Below are 22,264 nucleotides of genomic sequence, written 5' to 3' on the forward strand. Positions count from 1 at the left end.
CCACATACCTCATATCATACAGTCACATCACAGTATAGGGTAGTCATTTGTAAGGTAGGGATGTGAACGGCCTCATTTACCTTTTCTTTTTCCATTCATCTGCTGTATACCTGAATATGATAAACAAGGAAATGCAAGTTCTCCCATGCAGACAATAAGAGCTTGTTGCAGGATCTCCATCTATGATCATTGAAAACCAGCTCTTTCATAATAATGCATGGCCAGATGTGGTTAATGACATCAGTGCTGTTGGCAACCAGACTAAGAACTATGAGCCATTGAAATTCTGGCCCACTAACATTGTAAAGTCTGCTAAAGCTTGTGCCCACTTGGTACAGGAGCAGAAATCAGCACAAAATAGTCCATCGAGTCACCCACCTTTAACAGAGATTGAGAAGTTCCAGGCTTCTCTGCTTGGAAGTCCTGTCACCTCTAGGTTTCACACTATGTCCTGGATATAGCTAAGGAGTTTGCCCAGGCACCCAGAATATCAAATGGAGATGCTCCACGTGGTTATGTCTTGGCAGGAGCAAGAATCTGCATACTGGGTAAATGTGGGGTGTAGTGCAGATTAACAAGCATTATCACATCTTTTCACATGAGCAACAGAGCTTCAGATGCTGAGACTATTAGCACAAAGCATGTTACCTACTAATGTGCTATGCCACTGTATAAGATATTCTGTATTAATTCATTCAAACCTAAAACGCCCTTTTTGTATTCTTCCAATTAACACCATAGCTCCTTATGGCATTGAGATATTTTTTCGGTCTGTCGTAATTAACAGTGAATCACAAATTAATAATTGGTAGTATTAGTAAATGCAAGGTGTAATTAATAAAATATTGCTAACATTGTTAATCTCAGATGTTCTGCAGTAGAGAAATTGTCCACTGATTTCCCTTTATTGTACATATTTGCATTCATATCTTTATAACTGAGAGACCTACGTTTTATTGAAGGGCATAGAGTGAAATATCCTGGTGGGGAAAAGAAAAGTACATTGCAAATATTCAATTACAGTACACCTTAATGAGATATTAGTAGCTATGTGCTAGTAATTCTGAAAATATGAACTGTTTCTATATTTACCTAATATTTCTAAAACTGGGTAATTTTCAAACTATTATGTGAGCTGAGATGAAACCTTAGGTGATGTTGAAGAAAATTGCAATTGATATTTTGACTCTATATTGCACATCTTGAGAGGCATTTGTGGTTATTTGTAGTGTTAATTATGCAAATAATCGTAATTCTTCATTTTTTCTGTAAATATCACAGTAAGCTTGTTCGCAGAAGTGAATTTTTTGCTGTTTAAATCTGTGCCTGTCTAACAAAAGTAAGTTGAGAAAACTACATTGTACAGTTCCAAGCTATGGCAATTTGTGAACTGTTACAGAAAAAATATAATTCTGCATTTGTATGCATGATACTATATTATAGCATTGTTATAAAGACTGTGACTATATTGACTATTACCAATACAAAGAAGACTTTTTACTGATACAATTTCTATTTTTACCACTGTAATATATTTTATTCTTCATAAAACATTTGCATTTCTTTGCATTATGATTTCCCAAAAAATGCTTTCGAATGTAAGGATGTGTGTAGGCAATGATAGGTGTGACATTCCACATCACATAGGTGTTTATGAAGATATGAATACAAAAATGAAAATATAAATAATAAGTGGAAATTAGTGGGTTTTCCTTAACTTGCGAGGCCAAAAGGTCCCCATATTAGAGCCAAGACAAGCATCAGCTTCCATTGGGCCAGATCCCTTCACTATCAGATCACCTGCTGTGCCTTGATTCTCTTTTCTCATGGTGAAAGCATCCTCTTCATGCACGTTACTACACCTCATGTACCCCTGCTGCTGCTATTCTCACCCACTCTGTAATCTACTTAGAACAATTAACATTTTTCATAAACTGGACAAAAATGCTATTTTGCCCAGATCATTTTCTTAAAATATTAACTTGTTCTCATTATTCAAAAGTAATATCTCAGAACTTCAAACACATCAACAGCCACTCCAAATTTAAAATGCACTAGCTTTAATTGGATAGTATAAGTTTCAGCTTTTTGTACAGATGCAGAGTAAGTTTTATATCCCAAGTAGTTCACTGTAAAGTTCCAAATACAATACGAATCAGGTTCAGATTGCTGACATCCAAAGCCAGTAAATACAAGCTGCTAAGGGAGGTTATGTCAGTGGTTTGCTAACAACTAATCTTGAACATTTAAATATACAAACATTAAAATGCAATGATGTCACATAGCTTGTTGTAAGCAAACTCTAAAAATCATAAATAAAGCATAAAAATATATATATAAAAAATAAAAATATATATTTATATATATATATATATATATATATATATATATATATATAGTCAACCATGCTGTATTAAAAGCAAATCAATCTTATAACATGTTTTTTACATAAAAAAATAATATGTAAGCTGATAACACATAAAAATATATATGTATGTCTATATGTGTAGAATGTACACATATATAAAGACAGTTGACAATAAGACTATGTGATGTTATATCAAATGTCCAAAATGTCAAATGCCAAAAACAGGGGGCAGTGTGGATGACCAAATTAGAAGAAGTGTGGAGGGAATAAATGTGAGGGAAAAAGGGGGAGTGATGAAACAAATAAAATGTCAAGGTATAAGTAGATAGGTATGAGATATATGGTGCTGCTCAATGGTAGTGACCTAGATTTCAGCATGGGTTTAATGGATACCCTTTCTGGATGTCACCTCTCCTCAATGTGGGTTCGACAATGCACTGCATGGTGAGGCCACTCTGATCTTATATATATGTGTTCTCTGATTCTCTTTTTAACTGCGGTAGTTTTACTATATAAAATAAAGCAGTATGTGTGTGCAAAGCTAAATAGAATACATGTGTAGTGTGGTCAGGTCACAGGAGGTCAAAGTTGTAAAAAACAAGTCCTGTGTGTTGTGTGGTGTGTTCTCTGTTTCTTTGACAATTTAATAATAATTACATTCCATATTGCTTTCATCACTGCTTTCTGTAACTCACAGTTTCACAGCTCGGTAGGTTCAACACATACATTATATTAGTTTTAAATTTGTTATATATATGAGGATAGTGATGATATGATCTGATGATATCTATATCTATATCAGTGAGAAGAATGTCCCCATATCTAACATCCTGTGTGTGGTATCCTAAGTCTATCACTACTATCATGCAATTCTTTGCATCCATCATTTCTATTAGCAGTATGGAGGCGGCTCTACCTCCTCAGCAGCTTTATATATTCATGTCAGCATCTATTTCATCAGGTGATCCAGGAACATATTCCTCAATTCAGACATTCTATGCTTATATCCCCTAGCAGTGTGTAATCTAGATATCCTCAAGTCCTCTGACAATGTTGGTTGTTAGTCTCCCTTTCAAATGATAAAAGGTCATCAGAAAGCAGGTGTAAATGACACATAATTCTGATATGCAGTGTTACATCTAGGGTGACTAGTATATCCCTCTCGCCCTTCTTAACTACATGTGTCTTGTCATAACATGAGTAGGAACTGTTTTGTGTCTCTCAATATGTGTTCATACTTATTAGTTGGTTGGTCCTCAGTGTATTCTAGATAGCAGTATGGGTTCGTTACCCACCCCCTCCAGGCCACAATTGGTCCCCCATCTTTATGGATCTTGGGCATCCCTTACAAGGTATGATTGGATTAAAGTTCTTCATTAATTTTTCCCTTCAATTAATAGGACTTCAAAGTTTTTGTGACCTATTCATAATTATATATTAAATGTGTGTGTGTCTTCTCATAAAAAATTTTGTATCTAAGCATCAAATGCATTTTTTGGTTTTAGTATTAGTCCATCACTACTATGGGGCCCCTGGGTCCCGGTTTTAACATAATGCTACCATCATTTGGATCTTTCTCCACCAACTTTGAAAAAGCTTCTATCAATGGATGGTTATATTCGACATATGTGCTCTAGGTTTATAAATATGTAATTCTCTGATGTAGTACCAGCAAAATTAATCTTTAAAATCTGTGAGTAGTAAATTTAAGAAGATCAATGATATTATCAATATCCTTTTCTTTTCTGAGAAAGGAATGCATGTTTTTCTCTAATACATAACATTCATCAAGGAAAAGTGTTCTCTTGGATATATTGCAAATTAATGATTCTGTTCCCTTGCCATAATTTCTTTATGTAGGTCCTGGCTGTAGATGGTCTGCTGGCCTCTTCTCTCTCGGCCTCTGCTCATTGACAGTTCTCCCCCCCCCCCCCATCTCTCCATTGTGATGCAATTGGGGAGGGGCTGTCTGGGGAAGATGGTTTATCGATGTGGTATCAAGGGTACACATTTGATTTTTTCCTACTCCTAAACTACCTTTGCTATCAATATGTTCAAATATGTCTATAATGATATTAGCTCCTCAAAGAACGGAAATATTGTGTATATTGCTAAATGGTGACATGCTTTGTATGTCTATGCCATCGTGGTGTGGATAGCTGCAGTAACCACCAGGTTCCTCTGTCTTTCTCTGTTGTATAGGGGGTCTGAGGGTTTGTCAAATTTGTGGAAGTGTGGAATAACACGTTTTTGTTTTTTTTTTTTTGTACAGAGTCAATGGTTTGCTATCATAATCTTGAACTAAACATAATAAAGATCACAATGTCTAAAAATGTCAAATGCCATATCCCCCTAGCAGTGTGGATCCAGGAACAAGTCCTGACATGGGTTCTATGCCATATCCCCCTAGCAGTGTGGATCCAGGAACAAGTCCTGACATGGGTCCTACAAGGGGACAAGTACAGGAATTGGTATCATGCTTTTCAGTGGTTTGATCTTTTTGATATTACAGTCTTGGGATTTTGAATTTCATGATGGTATGTTTCAGGACTATAATACTAAACCTAGTACACACAAGTTTAAATTTGTCACTCAATTAATTTCAAATAAATAGTTTGGTCAGTCAGTATTACACAGTGCAGGCTACTTAATGGAATGCATGTTTTTGATTATGCATATCCAGTCACAAATTAACTCAATCAGTTATGGTGGCAAAGTGTTAAAGTGACACTGTGATTTAGAGGCCATGTGAGGGAAGGAGATTGCAAATGTCTAATACTGTTATTGTAAGTGAGTGAGAAAACAACTCATTTCCTATTGTGAGTATCATTCTGCTGACTCTGTGAAGCCTTAAATGTTCAGTATTCTGGACTGCTAGTCCATTATATTTCTTCACTAAACTGGTTATAGCAAAACTGGGCCTGCAAACAGAACAAAGGCTCTGCAGCTAGTAACAGTAACTGAAAACAACTATAAATAATGAACTGTCATCTCCCTGCACAAAGTTTGGGTATCAGCAGACCTAGGTTATTATAGGCCCTTATGTCTGACCAGCCACCTCTAAAAGGCTATGACAAAGATGATAATGGAATTAATAAATAAGGACATATAGGTAACCTATTGACTTTGACCCAAGCAAGTTCAGTTTTGTCAAGGGTAGAGCCTGCCCTCTTAACAAGGTTAAGTTCTTTGAGAAAGTTATTGAAGCAATGGATGGGGAAAATTAGTATACACTGCATATCTAGACCTTGAAATGGTATTCACAGCAATAGCAGACTCAGTTACTGCTGATTAACTGCCCCAGCTAAATGTGAATTCATATGTACCTCATTGGATAGCAAACTGGTACACAAATAGAACCATGGAAATTAGGGTAGGCAGTTTTACCTCCTCCAAATGATCTTCAGCAATGGAGTACTCCAGAATTTAGTCCTTGAGCCACCTGTTTTTGGCATTTACTTATTGGAGGTCTAATCTGATATAAAGGGCTTGTGCCTGACCAAGTCTGTAAACTTGGTGCTATCATAAACATTTCAGAGGACACCAAGATTCTCCAGGAGAGCCTTTCACAAGCAAATACCTGGTGTCATAACCATGAACTAAAACTATGTGCCAAGAAATATATAATAATCTCTTTTGGCAAGCATGATGTCCTCTGTAGCTATCATAATGACAACTGATCCCTGAAAATTGATTCATTCGTTAGGGAGTAGTGAATATATGTGTATCACCAACTGTCCTTTAATCAACTTGTATCCATTATTGTAAGAATTTTGTTTTTGCACAGCTTATTAATAAGGGTATGGCATCTAGGTACAGGGATGTGATCATTCAACTGTACTCAGCGCTTATTAGGCTGTTCACTGTATACAATGTCCCCTTCAGTATGTAACTGTCCAAACACTTAACAAAACTTGGACATCTACAGCTCTTTCTCACCAAGAAAATCAAGGACCTAAATTATAAATACTACACTGACAGTCTCAAAACCTTGTCAGTATTCTTGGTATCATATGGACTACTGATTGGCAATCTCTATGCCTCACATACAGACCCTCAACAGATCCTATCCTCTCTAAGTTACTGCACATCTGCAAGTCCAGTAGTGGAATAATAAATACCCACTCTCTGCTTCATCATAAGTACAACATGTTGGTGAGATACATCTGTAGCACAGAGAATACCACTTCTTTGGAATCATCTTTCTCCCTACATAAAGCAAAGTACTTCCCTTACACTATTCAAATGTAATCTGGATGAATGGATAGAAAAACCTGAAATACACCCATGGTTTATCACCCTTGTTGCTTATGGATAAGAATAACATGTAAATGCTCTACCTAGCTCTGGGTTATTCCTACTTAAATTACAAGGGCTAAAAACTTCATGGAAATCCAGGGCTATGCTTCCAAAGATCCTCAAGAATCAATCAATAGTCTAAGTACCTATGAACCTATGAAAAAATCAGGAATGCTATTTCAGTCTAAAATCTTCTGTTGGGGTACTCACTGTTGAATTGAGAGAGGAGCTTGCGGTGACCTCCTCAGAAAAGCTGTGCATAAAAGACCCACTAATCACTTTCCAATAGAAGCTTGGAATCAGAATCAAAATGAAACTACAACTAGATAAGTTCCACAGGGCAAAACAATAAAGATAAAAATGTGTTTGTTTGCAAAGACATGCACCTACCTGTATACTGCTATGTAGGGTAGATCATTGTTTTCAGTAAAAATGGTGTTGTTTAACAGTTTTGATAAGTCCACATCAGAAATGATGAATAATGATTGGCATTCATTTATGTTTGTAGTCATTAAAGCATACCCTTTTCTGAGACATGACATTGCTTCTTTTTAGCTTTAGTGCAGTTTTAATTCTGAAGGGATTATTGTAGGATATGCACACTATGTTATAAAGGCTATACTTTCATTTAAATAGCTCAAAAACAATCCATTTCTAGCATGTCTGATTAAGGTATTTCTGAAATCATTTTAAGGAGAGATACGTTTCATCATTTTAGGTTATAGAAAATTGACTTAACAAACAAAACAGGAAGCATGTACAGCTCAAATGTTATTACTTCCACAAGCTTTGGAGAGTGAGCAAATTATGCATTTCTCTTTCTTTTCTTGGAATTTGTTGCCAATGCATAATAATAAGCTTACTAAAACTGATAAAATAAACCCCCTTTCCATTTGCATATATTTTTTTTCAATTAACATAAGAGACACACACACTGTGCTCTGTTGCTACATAGCTGGGTATCAGGAAGTGAAATATAATGAAAAAATATAATTAGGTGTATCTGTGAATTAAGAGCAGGTTTTAAAGAAAAAAAAGCCATTCAAACCTGGGTATGATGTAGATTGTAATCTAATAGTCCACTCAAACACTAATTGTTTGAATAACATGTTGCTTTTATTTCATATAAATATGTGAATTTGTATGCATTTTTTGTCTGAGGAACCACCTTGGATCATGAAAGCGCATATATGTCCTTTATGTATTAACATTAGTTTTATTTCAAGTTGCTGTCTGGCTCTGTTTTTTTCCATTGGATTTCTACTTATATGAGTTTATCTGCATATCTGATTTTTTGTATGGGAATTGAAATGTACTGAAAATGCTGCAGACTGCCACAGAGTATCTATCTGCTAAGTAATACAACAAACAACTTAAAAGCTTATTAAAAAGCATATTCGAGTCACATTGTGGTGACATTAGTTCATGCTTTAATAATTTAAATAGTTTGCAATAATATGAAACAGTTCTTTACAATTTTGAAATTATGAAACTGTAACAATAAAGTATATTTATTTATTTACTTATTTATTATTTTATTTTACATTTGTTGACCAGGGAAGTCCGTCTGGGCATAAAGGCCTCTTTTCAATGGAGGCCTGGGGAGAAAAGCTCCAGTACATGCACTACAAACAGGTTAGACAATATCAACAATGTCAGGCAGAAGACAATTAAGATACATTTTATAATTGTAAAATAGAGAAGATGGTAACTATACATACACCAGCAAGGCTTTTTATGCAAATTATGTTCTAAACAGGTGAGTTATTTACAAACGGTGGAAAGAAAAAGGTTTATTTAATTATAAGATATAAATGAAGTGAGTGGTAAAAGAGTTAAGAGAGGCATAAGTAGAGGGTGGGGTGGGTGAAGACAGAGCAATAGTTGGTAACAGAGTGGAGGACAGCAGAAGTACAGTAGAAGAGGATGAAGAAAGCAAAGATCTTATAATTACCCTGGAGATGTACAGCTACAGAGCCTGAGGTTGAGAGGTGTTTTCTTCAATTTGTTTTGAATGCCTTTTGGTTTTCAAGAAGCCTGAGAGCATGTGGGAGGGCATTCCAGAAGGGACCTGCAGAATTTGAGTATAACAAAGCTCCTTATGCACATTGGGCTTCAGTGACAGAAAAAAGTTTGTCTTTAGAGTCAAGTGCTTTGGTAGGGTGTTAGTGTTGAGCATGCCTTTTAGTGCTAGATAGTTATCCGGGTAGTATATTAGAGTATGAGCTAGTAGTGGATGACTGTACTGGAGCTGATGTATGAAATTAGTCCAATTTAGTTGGTTAATGTCAAAACAGTGATGAGTTCTAAAGGGGAAATTTACAGCAAAGTGAGTTATTTTATTGTAGCATTGTTCCAGTTTTATTTGTGTGGACATTTGCAGTTTGGTAAAGAGTTGAGAGGCATACAGTAGGGTAGGTAGAAGGTAGGCTTTAGCTATGATTTTTGTTGTTCTGCCTGCTAGGTAGAATTTTATTTTATTTTATTTATTTATTTCACATTTGTTAACTGGGCTAGTCTAACTGGATATATATCCATTTTCAGTAGAGGCCCGGGGAGAAAAGCTCCAATCATAGGCAGTGACATATCATATATTACATGCAAAAAACAAACAGATTATAAGGAATATAATTTTGTTCTATACAAGAGGCTGAGCTTTTGGTGGATTCGTTTATAATAGTTTGGAAGTGTAGGTCAAATTTCAAGCTGTCATTAATTGTGACTCCTAAGAATTTGGTGTTAAGGACATGTTCAATTGGGGTGTTATTTAATGAAGCAATTTTGAGTTATGCTTTGGGAGAATATTTTTGGGGTGAAAAGAAATCATTTTATATTTTTGAGGGTTAATTCAGAATTGTGCATTGTCTAGCTAGTATTCTATGAATATGTCTTTTTTAACAAAAAACATCTTTATTAAATTATCACATATGACTTGAGCAATTCTTGAAGTTTTGTAGGTTAGAGGTTGTGCAGGTGAGTGCAGAGTCATCTGTATATCATACGAGTGGCATAATTGGAAGTGGTGTGTAGGTCATTTATAAATACGTTAAACAGGAGGGGTCCAAGTATGGAGCCATGTGGCACTCCTACAGTAATCGGTACAAGTAAAGAGTGTTCTTGCTGCCATTCAGTTGCTTGGAATCTATGTTAGGTAGCTGTTAAACCAGAAGAGGGAGGGGGGGAGACCCAAGGAGGAGAGGTTTAGTAACAGTTTGTAGTGAGAGATGGTGGGCAGGTCTATGATGGTGCTTTAGACAGTTCTTGGAATAGGGAAGGTACTAGATTTCTGGTATTTCAGTTTTTTATTAATTTTATCAGAAAAGTAAAGCAGGTCAATAATGGTGCTATGGTGAGGGCAAAATCATGTTGTGTGGAGGGAGAGGAGATTGTTTATGATAAGATATTAAAGTAATTGGGAATGGATACACTTTTCTAGTAATTTAGGCAATGATGACAGGATGGCAAATGGTCAGAAGTTGGACTAGTCAGCAGAGGGTCCTTCTTTATGAACAGGAAGAATGTATGCCTTCTTCCAAATGGCTGGGACATGAGATTCTGGAATTAATCTTTTTACTAGTATAGAGATTGGATATGAGAGAGCTTCCGCTGAAGAGGAAGGCTATCTGCAGCAGAGCTTGTAGTTTTTAGTTTTGGGAGATATTTTTTTCTTGGTGGAGGTAGGGACAGCTTTGAGTGAGAATTGAGTTTCTATGTAGTTTTTCTGGTGGAGGGGTTAGTTTGGTGGTGGGGTTGTCTTTGATAAGTGGGGCTAGAGTGTTAAGGAATTATTTGTTAAAGTTATTAATGACAGTTGATGAAGTATCTTCTGGAGAGGAAGTGGGTTGTTGACTTTGGCCTGGATTTAGTAGATTTTAGACCAATTACCAGAATATTTTAAGATTATTTTGGAGTGCATGTTGTCAGTTAAAGCAGTGGAGTTTTTTGTCAGGCCTTATATTGTGTTTGGTTTTATTTCCTATCTGTCTGTAGTGTAAAAATTTTCCAAGTATTTGTTGGCATGCCATTCTTTGATTTTAAACTAGTGTTTTGTGACTAATTTGTGCATTGGGTTAATTACTTGTATATACACTTCTTGGAAAAGATGGATGTGAGATAGTTTGTACAGGTTGTGGGCCATAATGGATGAAATATGGAAGTAATTGCCATTGAGAGTAATAGACTGAGTACTGGGTTTAAGACCACTATTGAGAGATATATAATAGTTAGTTACTCATGCAAGGACAGAAGTGAATTGTAGTTATCATTGTGTGTAAGCTATCTGGAGTGCTTTACTGACTTGTAGCTCCTCAAGGTTTAATCTGCCATTTCTCAAGAAGATCACTTCCCCTAGTGTTCAGTGCATAGTGGCGACCGCCTTCCTCCTCGATGCAGATAGAGCAGAACACACTTCCTCACCCCAGCTATGAAAGTCACTGATCTCAAACATCTTCTACAAAAGTGAAATCTCTGTAGCTTCAACACATTATTTTGACTTAAGGAAAGTTCAAATAATTTACTTATTTGTGTTTGTAGTACTTTTTTTGTATAGCCCTGTTTAATATCCATAACTCCTTATGGCATCCTGATACTTTTTGGAGTGGGGTTCCTTAACTAAGTGACTTACCAATCAACAATAGGCAGCATAAGAAAGTACGGCATGTAAGATAAAAAAATGGCACTAAAATTGTTATTCTAGAATGTCATACCACGACTATCATTCTTTGTCACCTGTTACTCATGTTTTCATATCTATGTTTATACTTTATAACTGAAAGAGATATGTGTTTTTGAGAAGTAAAGTCTGAAGAATACAGCATGACTGCCCATGTACAGTACACTAATTGTAAATATATATATACAATTTTTAACTGCATTATTAAGTTTAAAGATTAAAGGGTAGAGAAGTGACAACAAGAGCTTCATTAAACAAGCAAACCATTTGATATTGCTAACACAAGTTAATATCTATATGCAAAGCATATGCACATTATTTACAGAGCTCAGAGCTGTTTGACACATGCTGTCCAGCACACCAAAAAAAATCATAAAATAAAACAAGAACAACTACAGAGATTGACATTGATTACACTTAGAAATTCATATCCTCAATATAATTCAATATAGCCTTACATTGGTCTAGAAGAGTGTCAATTAAAATAGTACCCTTGAAAGAATATATGATATACCTGAAGTGTTTCTGTAGTATAGCTCCCAAGCTTGTAATTGTTATCTGACTATTGGACTTCCAGCATCTCACTGCTGTTAGCTGGATTGGACTAGCCATTGTCCAATAAACATCTTGAAGGGCCTATTGGTGACAAAACAAATAGGTTCAAAAAACCCAAAGTCCTGATTGTTTCACAAACACCTGGATCACTGCAGTTTTACTCCGGGAAATAATCCCCTTAACCACCATGGTAAATTTTGCCCTTTTCCTCACTATAGTGTGATCTTGGAGTTGATATATTTAGTTAGCGGGTATGGGGGCAAAACCCACTAGTTGGGTGGGTTTGATTTGCTTCTGTTTGTTTGTTTTGTCATGGTGACCAATTGGTTTGTTTCCTGGAGTAAAATTATGGTGATCTGGGTGGATTTGTTTCTGTTTGTTTATTTTGTCATGATGACCAAGTGGTTTGTTTCCTGGAGAAAAATTATGGTGATCTGGGTGTTCATGAAACTAAGATTTTGATGAAGTCATCTCGTGCTTTTCATTTTTGGGTAAGTGAAAACGGAAACTAAATATATATATACGTTTGTGTGTGTGTGTGTGTGTGTGTGTGTGTGTGTGTGTGTGTGTGTGTGTGTGTGTGTGTGTGTGTGTGTGTGAGTGTGTGTGTGCTTGTGTGGGGGGGGGGTCCAGTTAATATTACTGAGAATCCAGAATACTGACTCCCCTCCCACAATGAAATTCTAAACATCAAAAGTACAGAACATTGAAATGTGGTTGTAGGTTGTGGTCTGAGATCTTGGTGCAGTGGGGAATGGAATTTTGCTCTTTTCCAGGTGTAGTTCAGTCTCAAAGTTGGTATATACAATTATCAGGGAGTGTGGAGGTTGCAGGGGTGGGGGGGGGGGTTGCACACCTGGAAAAATGTGTTTTGTGTGTTTTCCTTTTGTTTTTGATGTACTGACTTTAAAATGTTTAGAACTGGAAATTGTGGGAGTCAACATTCTGGCCACTTTATAATCATACCTGGAGCTCTGTATATAGATATATTTCTTTATTTTTTATATTTTTATTTTATTTTATTTTTTTAGGGATGGTTTATTTGGAGTGCTTAGCAGGTTGAAAAATCTCTTTACCTATCCGAAAAGATCTCACACATGATTTTGGTATACTATGTGGGTTTTCAAAAGTTGACACCATTCTAACAGTTTTTTTTCCTTGTCACTTCGCACTTCCAAGTGTCCAATGCATATAACAGCTTCCTTCTTTTCTACATCACTTACTAATGATTTTCTATGTTTTTTTACATGAACTTTCATGTTTTGCATATAAATATGCAGACATAAATACCAGGTATTGTAAGCACAAAGCAGAATAAGCAAGAGGAAATGGAAAGCAAATATGCATTCATGGTAATACTGGTGAAAGGCTGGATCAGTCAAAGTCCATTTGAGGTCCAATCAAAAAGTATTTAAAAGAAAACAATAATAAGACAAATCAGCATAGCAAGGAGTACATACATATGGTATACAGTTCTGGTCAAGAAAAAAAAAAGGAAAATGTATATTTAAAGTTAAAATCTACAATTTCACTCCACAGCATACCTCATTGGATTATAACTAGACAATAACTATTAGTAGGTAAAGCTGTTTTGTTAACGTGGCTTGTATAAATATCAGCTATGTGAATCCCATTCCTGATGAAGTTGCATGTCTTGTATATTTTATTATTTGAGTTGCTATTCATAGTTATTATGCAGATGTGTTAAGGCTGTTTGCAAAGCCACTTACACTAATACATGATGACCTCGAATGAGCATAGGAAATGAGATGTAAATGAGAAATTATGTAACCCGGAGTATGCTAATGGAATATTCTCTCATCTATATGTGATTCAAGGAGGGATTTCCACAGATACATTATGTAAAAGGGAGTCTCGCTAAATCTGTCTACTTTCTAATCGGAGAAAAAAGGTGTCACTTGCTATTAGCCTTGCTATGTCCAGATATGAGTTGCTTGTCCTGGCCAAGTCAAAACTGCTTTCAACCAGTAGCACTTACTGACCAAAAAGGCAGAGATACAGGCAGAGGATGCCTCACTGTAAGTTTGATAATTAGCAGATAACTTTCCATGGTTCAGAGTGGACAGGGACATTATAAGGGTCTTTTTATATGAGACTCGGTGACCTCCAAAGGGGTACTGGAGGAATGTGTGGACATTAAGGTATTTACAGCCTCACTATACTTGCTAAGGGATCATCCACTCACAGACTGGGACATGTTGCGGATCTCACAGGTTTCTTTCTTGAGAACAATGCAACAATTCCTGGATGTACTCTTGGCATATAACATCTATTTCCCATTGTCACCTCAGGACTGGGCCAAGATTATATGTGCCTTTTATGGAGTGGTGCATTTCCCTGAGGTACTCAGTGTGATAGACTGCACCCATGTTACAGTTATGGCCCCTTTCTGGTCCACCAGAAAAGAAGCACCATAATATGAAGGGCTACCATTGCATTATTTGTCAGATATTGTGTGATGTATGGGGGGTGCATCTCAAGCATCTCTGCTCATCAACCTGGTAATGCACATGATTTCCATATCTGGCACACTATCTCACTCTAACACATCTTCCTGAATGGTAAGATGACCAGTGGTCTTCTGGTTGGTAAGTGAAAAATTCTGTTTCTTTTCTCTTCTGTATTTAAGTAGTTATTCATGGCAAAATGAATTGCTGAGTACTAAACAACTTTTCCTTTGTTTTTTCCCCTCCTCCCCCTTTGTTTTATTTTGGCTTTTTATCTTTCAGGTGATGCTGGATATCCACTAGAGCCATGGCTCATGACATTACTGCCCCAGACCTGTATTGTCATTGAGGGAATCTTCAGCCTCCTGATGAGTCATTTCAGGTGCTGGGATGAGACCCAGGGTGCCCTTCAGTGTGACCCATGTATCAAGTGCAGGATATTTACTGAATGTTACATTCTGCACAACATTATCATGCAGCATTCTGTTGGTGAAGCAGCCCATGCTTTTACTACAGCTCCCAGTTCCACTGCAAATATGAGCAATGATGACCAGCAGGCAGCAATAATAAAGGGACCAGTTTGGCAGGCTCATAGGTAAAGAAGTAGCATCTAGTCTGGAGCTATGAACCACAATATTCAGGTTAGTGTTTCCTTTGTACTAAAAATAAAAAAAAAAACATTGATTATAATTCATACTTCCGGTGATATCTGAAGGATATGTTGTGTGGTGCATGGTTTGCTGTCACTGTTCATCTGACATTCTGTCTCATGTTAAAATAGTTTATTTTTTATTTCAGAGCAATCACTCATATTATTGTTTGCAAAAGTCATGGTGGAGTGCTCACTGACTCCTAGACAGTAATGTGGTGAACCATTATATACATAATAAACACAGTTTTATTTGTTTTCCACAATACATTCTGCTGAGATGGTTTATCTAAGCATTCATGTAATGAATGTCCTTAAATGGTATGATTATTAAAAATTGTTAATTCAATATTTACCATCAGTTCATATCTTGCATTTGAATGAAAATATATCATATTTTTTTTTTTACATTATGCAGTTATTTATCGGTTTAATGTATGTTTTTTGTTGATGTACTGTACATAATATTATTTTATTTTGCATACATAATACTTTGTGCCTTCAGAGAAAAAAAATATCATCATTTGTCAAGTTGTAAGGGTGAAGTTTCAACAGTGTCTGTTTACATGGCAGGCTACTTATCTGCAATTTTCTTATTAGTGTTTCCTTGAAAACTTGTGTACTACTACATTCAAGTTGTAAAGCACAGAGCATTAATAGTGTTGATCACTAGTAATCTTTGTTTTAAACAAGAAATACCTTTATTAAATTATCACATATGACACAAGCAATCATACATTTATATAAATAAAAACAAACCATACTGACATATTTTTAGTTGGACATATTATAGATCTCTTTTGAGCCATCCAGGCATTGTCAGTCAACCATTACATAGCTCATTCAGATCTCACCCTCTTTCAGGCCTCAATCCTCGTCTAGAGTTTTATTTTGTATATTTTGTTGGCACAGTTCCCATTTTTCTATGTAATTTGCTCCTGCTATTTTCTAAAGATCCTGTTTCCAGTTGTATTATCTCTGTTACCACATGCACTACTTCCAGTGCAGTTGGGTCAGGGAGTCTTATGTCACGTACAGACTCTTTTTCACAATTGCCTGAGATTTTGAACAGTACTGTTACAGGGATGAAATGTATACTTTTGTAAAGTGTCCTAGCTACCCTTCCTTTATTTATATATTTATATAGTTTCATAATTTTTTCCCTTTGAATTAAAACATTGACCTGTATTTGTTTAGGTTGATTCTAACTAGCTAACACAAATGTCACACTTACTCACATTAGGTGAAAGTAAAAGGTGTTTTGCACATCTCCTAAATGTAGGCTAGACTATGTGTGAATGATCCCTGGTTTTTCTGACATTTTTCTCTTACCTTAACACATATTTTTTTTTTTTATGTTATGTCACTGAAGTACCTTGTCATGCAACTATAGCTAACAAAAACAATAAAAACAACAAAAAAGAAATAAAAGATCCAGACAATTAGAAAGTAAAAAGGAAAAATTCTCAGGACAAATTGACCTTGGTTTTAGTCTGTTTTATTGACAGTTCTTTGAATAACCCAGCCGCTGGGGATGCACAAGCCAGTGCATTTCTTTGTGCCAGTCCCAAGCCTGGATAAATGGGGAGGGTTGCATCAGGAAAGGCATCCGGCATAACATTTTGCCAAATCATACATGCGGACAACAGTACAGATATACATTCCGGATCAGTCGAGGTCCGGGTTAACAATGACCACCACCAGTACTGTTGGCCAACAGGGTGCTGATGGAAATTGGGCTACTGTTGGCCGAAGGAGGAGAGTAGGGGGAAGGCATGCCTGAAGGCAGGTAAAGGCTAGGACTGTGATAGTGAGGGTCAGAACTTTGAATGTTGGAAGTATGACTGGTATAGGGAGAGAGCTAGCTGATATGATGGACCGAAGGAAGGTTGGTATATTATGTGTGCAAGAGACCAGATGGAAGGGGAGCAAGGCTAAGTGTATCGAAGGCTGGTTCAAATTGTATTATCATGGTGTGGATGGGAGGAGAAATGGCGTAGGGGTTATCCTGAAACAACAGTATGCTAAGAGTGTTTTGGAGGTGAAAAGAGTGTCGGATAGAGTGATGTTTATGAAGCTGGAAATTGATGGTGTAATGATGAATGTTGTTAGTGCATATGCTCCACAAGCTGGGTGTGCGATGCATGATAAAAATACAATTTTGGAGTGAGTTGGATGAAATGGTGATGACTGTACCCAAGGGTGAGAGACTGGTGATTGGAGCAGATTTCAATGGGCATGTTGATGAAGGGAACAGAGAGGATGAGGAAGTGATGGGTAGGTATGGTGTTAAGCAAAGAAATGCAGAAGGTCAGATGGTAGTGGATTTTGCGAAAAGGATGGACATGGCTGTGATGAATACGTATTTTAACAAGAGGGAGGAGCATAGGGTGACATACAAGAGTGGAGGAAGATGCACACAAGTGGATTATATCTTATGTAGAAGGGTCAGTCTGAAGGTGATTGGAGACTGTAAAGTGGTGGCAGGGGAAAGTGTAGTTAGGCAGCATAGGATGGTGGTTTTTAGGATGACATTGGTGATCAAGAAGAGGAGGATGAATGTGAAGGCAGCACCAAGGATCAAATGGTGGAAATTGAAAAAGGGCAATTGTGAGGTGGAGTTCAGGGAAGATTTAATACAGGCACTGGGTGGCAGTGAAGAGTCACCGAATAGCTGGGTAACTACAGCAGAGCTAGTAAGACAGATGGCTAGAAAGGTGCTTGGTGTGACATCTGGAAAGAGGAAGGAGGACAAGGAGACCTTGTGGTGGAATGAAGAAGTACAGGAGAGTATATAGAGAAAGAGGTTGGCGAAGAAGAAATGGGATTGTCAAAGAGATGAAGAAAGTAGACAAGAGTATAAGGAGATTAGGTGCATGGCAAAGAGAGAGGTGGCGAAGGCTAAGGATATGCCGTATGAAGAGTTGTATGAAATTTGGACACTAAGGAGGGAGAAAAGGACCTGTACCAATTGGCTAGACAGAGGGACTGAGCTGGTAAATATGTGCAGCAGGTAAGGGTGATAAAGGATAATGAGGGAAATGTACTCACACACGAGGAGAGTGTGTTGAGCAGATGGAAAGAGTACTTTGAGGGGCTGATGAATGAAGAGACTGAGAGGGAGAGAAGGTTGGATGATGTGCGGATAGTGAATCATGAAGTGCAGTGGATTAGCAAGGAGGAAGTAAGGATAGATATGAAGAGGATGAAGAATGGAAAGGCTGTTGGTCCAGATGACATACCTGTGGAAGCATGGAGGTGTTTAGGTGAAATGGCAGTGGAGTTTTTAACTAGATTGTTTAATGAAATCTTGGAAAATGAGAGGATGCCTGAGGAATGGAGAAAAAGTGTTTTGGTACCAATTTTTAAGAATAAGGGTGATGTGCAGAGCTGTAGTAACTACAGAGGGATTAAACTGATCAGTCACATCATGAAGTTATGGGATAGAGTAGTGGAAGCTAGGTTAAGAAGGGAGGTGATGATTAGTGATAAGCAGTATGGTTTCATGCCAGGAAAGAGCACTACAGATGCGATGTTTGCTCTGAGAGTGTTGATGGAGAAGTACAGAGAAGGTCAGAAGGAGTTGCATTGTGTCTTTGTAGAGTTAGGGAAAGCATATGACAGGGTGGCTAGAGAGGAGTTGTGGTATTGTATGAGGAAGTCGGGAGTGTCAGAGAAGTATGTAAGAAGATTACAGGATATGTACGAGGGTAGTGTGACAGCAGTGAGGTCTGCGCTGGGAGTGACAGATGCGTTTAAGGTGGAGGTGGGATTACATCAAGGATCAGCTCTGAGCCCTTTTTTATTTGCAATGATGATGGACAGGTTGACAGACGAGATCAGACAGGAGTCCCTGTGGACTATGATGTTTGCAGATGACATTGTGATCTGTAGTGAGAGTAGGGAACAGGTGGAGCAGACCCTGGAGAGGTGGAGATATGCTCTAGAGAGAAGAGGAATGAAGGTCAGCAGGACTAGGGCAGAATATATGTGTGTGAATGAGAGGGAGGATAGAAGAATGGTGAAGATACAGGGAGTAGAGGTGGCGAAGGTGGATGAGTTTAAATACTTGGGATCAACAGTTCAGAGTAATGGTGAGTGTGGAAGAGAGGTGAAGAAGAGAGTACATGCAGGATGGAGTGGGTGGAGAAGAGTGTCAGGAGTGATTTGTGACAGACGAATACCAGTAAGAGTGAAAGGGAAGGTCCACAAGAGGGTAGTGAGACCAGCTATGTTATATGGGTTGGAGACAGTGGATTTGACAAAAAGGCAGGAGTCAGAGCTTGACATGGCAGAGTTGAAGATGTTAATATTTGCACTGGGTGTGACGAGGATGGACAGGATTAGGAATAAGTATATTAGAGGGTCAGCCCAGGTTGGAAGGTTTGGAGACAAAGCCAGAGAGGCAAGATTACATTGGTTTGGACATGTGCTGAGGAGGGATGCAGAGTATATTGGGAAAAAGATGCTAAGGATGAGGCTGCCAGGTAACAGGAAAAGAGGAAGGCCTAAGATAAGGTTTATGGATGTGGTGAGAGAGGACATGCAGGTGGTTGGTGTGACAGAGCAAGATGCAGAGGACAGGAAGAAATGGAAACAGTTGATCTGCTGTGGTGACCCCTAATGGGAGCAGCCGAATGAAGAAGATTGACAGTTCTTAGAACAGGATGGATAAGCTCTGCTCAATGAGTTAACACTCTAACATGCTGCTACTTTTATACCCAATTTTCAGAGAAAGAGGGTGGAGCCTACTCTGATTGGTTTGGGTTGGGGTCCAGAGAACAGCCAGTAACTTATCGGTGGTATGACTTCATGGTGGACTGATCCAATTACTTAATGAGGTATCAAGTGGAGAAATAGAAGGAAGTAACATTTCCCACAAAAATCAGAATAAAATTGAAAAAAAATCTAAAACTTATAGTTGTAATGTACCCACACACCTTTTTCGAGTATGGCCAAAACAATAGAATGTTATCTATCTATCTATGTTAAAAAAGGGGGGAATCTATTAAACTACTTTATATCCATGGTGGATAGGTTGAGAATATATAATTAGATTCTGTGGAGTTTTCACAGAATGCTTCAGCAGATCCACTTTGTGTCAGAATCTAAGCAATTAAACTTGCAAAATAATTCCTAAAATATAATAAAAAAGAAATGGTAACCAAGACAAAAAAAAATAATAATAATCATTTACATCAAACTTATTTGATATTATATTTAAATACATTGAAACTGTCTCATTGTTTCTAACTTATCTTTTTTTGTACACTAATAATGATTCTGACCACATTTTGCATAATTGCAAACCTGTAACGAGTATATCCACTGTCACATAGCTAACACTACCAAAACTCAAATCTTTTATCACATGTATTAAAGGCATGATACTGAAAGAAAAGTCAGAGTTATCACCACACATTAACCATAACTATGACTGTTTCATGAACAACAGTTTAGGACATTAAGAATTATAAAGAACGGTGCTAAACTTCTTATTCTGATTATCAAAAGCAATCCCACTTCTGTCAAGGATGTCGAATGGATCCTGCTCCAAGTATTAAAAGCTGACCACACCAAAATACATATAGCTTCTATGTATATCCAACCACTCTTTTCCACATACCTAGTCCAATATACCAAAATAAAGGAATATTACTAACAGCCAAAAACAAACTAATTAGTGATGGTGATTTTAATGTTGACCAAAAAGTACCTAGTACATGATTTAGCAAATTTCTAGTACTTAAATTTTTTCACATAAAGAGTCAGATATGGAACTTCTTGACATGCTAAATGCAAATGCCCCTGAAAAAATAAAATTAATTAAAACACTTCCAATTTTTTAAAATGCCACCATCCATTCATATCAACTTGGTCTCTGAAAGCAGCTAAACTATGCCATGACTCAGTCCCTTCTTACTACATACCCAAAACAGCAGAGTGTTTTATTGACTGAGTTATCACAAAACTGGACCCAGTTAAATTCCTGTACTGACCCTACCTCATCTCTCTCTATGTTCATCAATAATCTTATACCCATACAAGATTATCTATTCCCAGCAACCAAGAAAATACAACAATGCCACATCCCATGGCTGACTGTTGATCTTAAACATAAAACAATACAATGTAAAATATAATTTGCATGAACTGTAAAGCAACTCTAATAACACACACAAAAATGTACAGTATTACAACTTAGACAAAATTTCAAGAAAACATTGACAAATGCAACTCTAAATACAACCCAAAAATGTAGTAGCAAATCTAGATTGAACTAAAATAACAGAGTGGAATAAATCATACAAACACAAAGTATTCTCCAAGGTGGCATCCATAAGCAAGAAATACAGAGTTTCTAAATAATGTTAAAAATACTATTCCAAATTCTTCCAGTCAACATAACTAGTTCAAAAATACTCAGTGATTCTTATAGCTACTCCACAAACTCATCACTACTTTCTGCATCCACTGCAAAACCATTAAAAAGCAGGTATAAAAAAGTTCTTATGTACCACAAATTACCACTACAACTGAGACTTTTACATATTTCACTGAAAAATATTACTTAGGCATTTCTATTCTTCCTGTGCCACTATGGCATATTTTTGTTATTTTTGCTCACTACAGGCATCACCCCTATCTTCAAACCCATATTCATTATTCATTTTGTAAAAATCCATAAACATAGCTCTATCAATGACTCTGCTCCACTGACAATATAACCCTAGTGACTGAACTTCTTGAAATGAGAAAATATAAACAGCATTTAGACTACACACATAAATGCCTGGTGTATTCATGGAGTACATCCCTGTTAGCACAATGGATTTTAACAGACTGGTGTCAGATGTAGACACCATGAAGCTGGAACTGACATTCATACTTGAACGCATTTCACCAACCACTCAGAGATGCATGAATGGGCCTGCTCAACAAGTGGACACTGGTTTGGGGCCAGCAAGAATCATACTGGAATGAGCTGATATTTTGATGGAATGACCTGGTTCATAGGTTCATAGGTAGTTACTAGGCTATTGGCCCTAATGCATAATTAAGCCTAGCCAAAAATTTTGTGATATTCCAAGTGGTTTAGTTACCTGCGCCCTTGTCGAGCAGGGCCACAGAATTTATTCCCGGCGTGAATTTTCTGTTTCCCATCCACTCATCAAGATTTCTCTTGAAAAGTGCCAATGAGGAGCTCTGCCTAACATATATGGGGACCTTATTCCAGAGCAAGGGGAGTCTCT

This window comes from Protopterus annectens, chromosome 6.part0 (assembly GCF_019279795.1).
Source record: "Protopterus annectens isolate FY-2018-M chromosome 6.part0, PAN1.0, whole genome shotgun sequence".
Classification (NCBI taxonomy): domain Eukaryota; kingdom Metazoa; phylum Chordata; order Ceratodontiformes; family Protopteridae; genus Protopterus; species Protopterus annectens.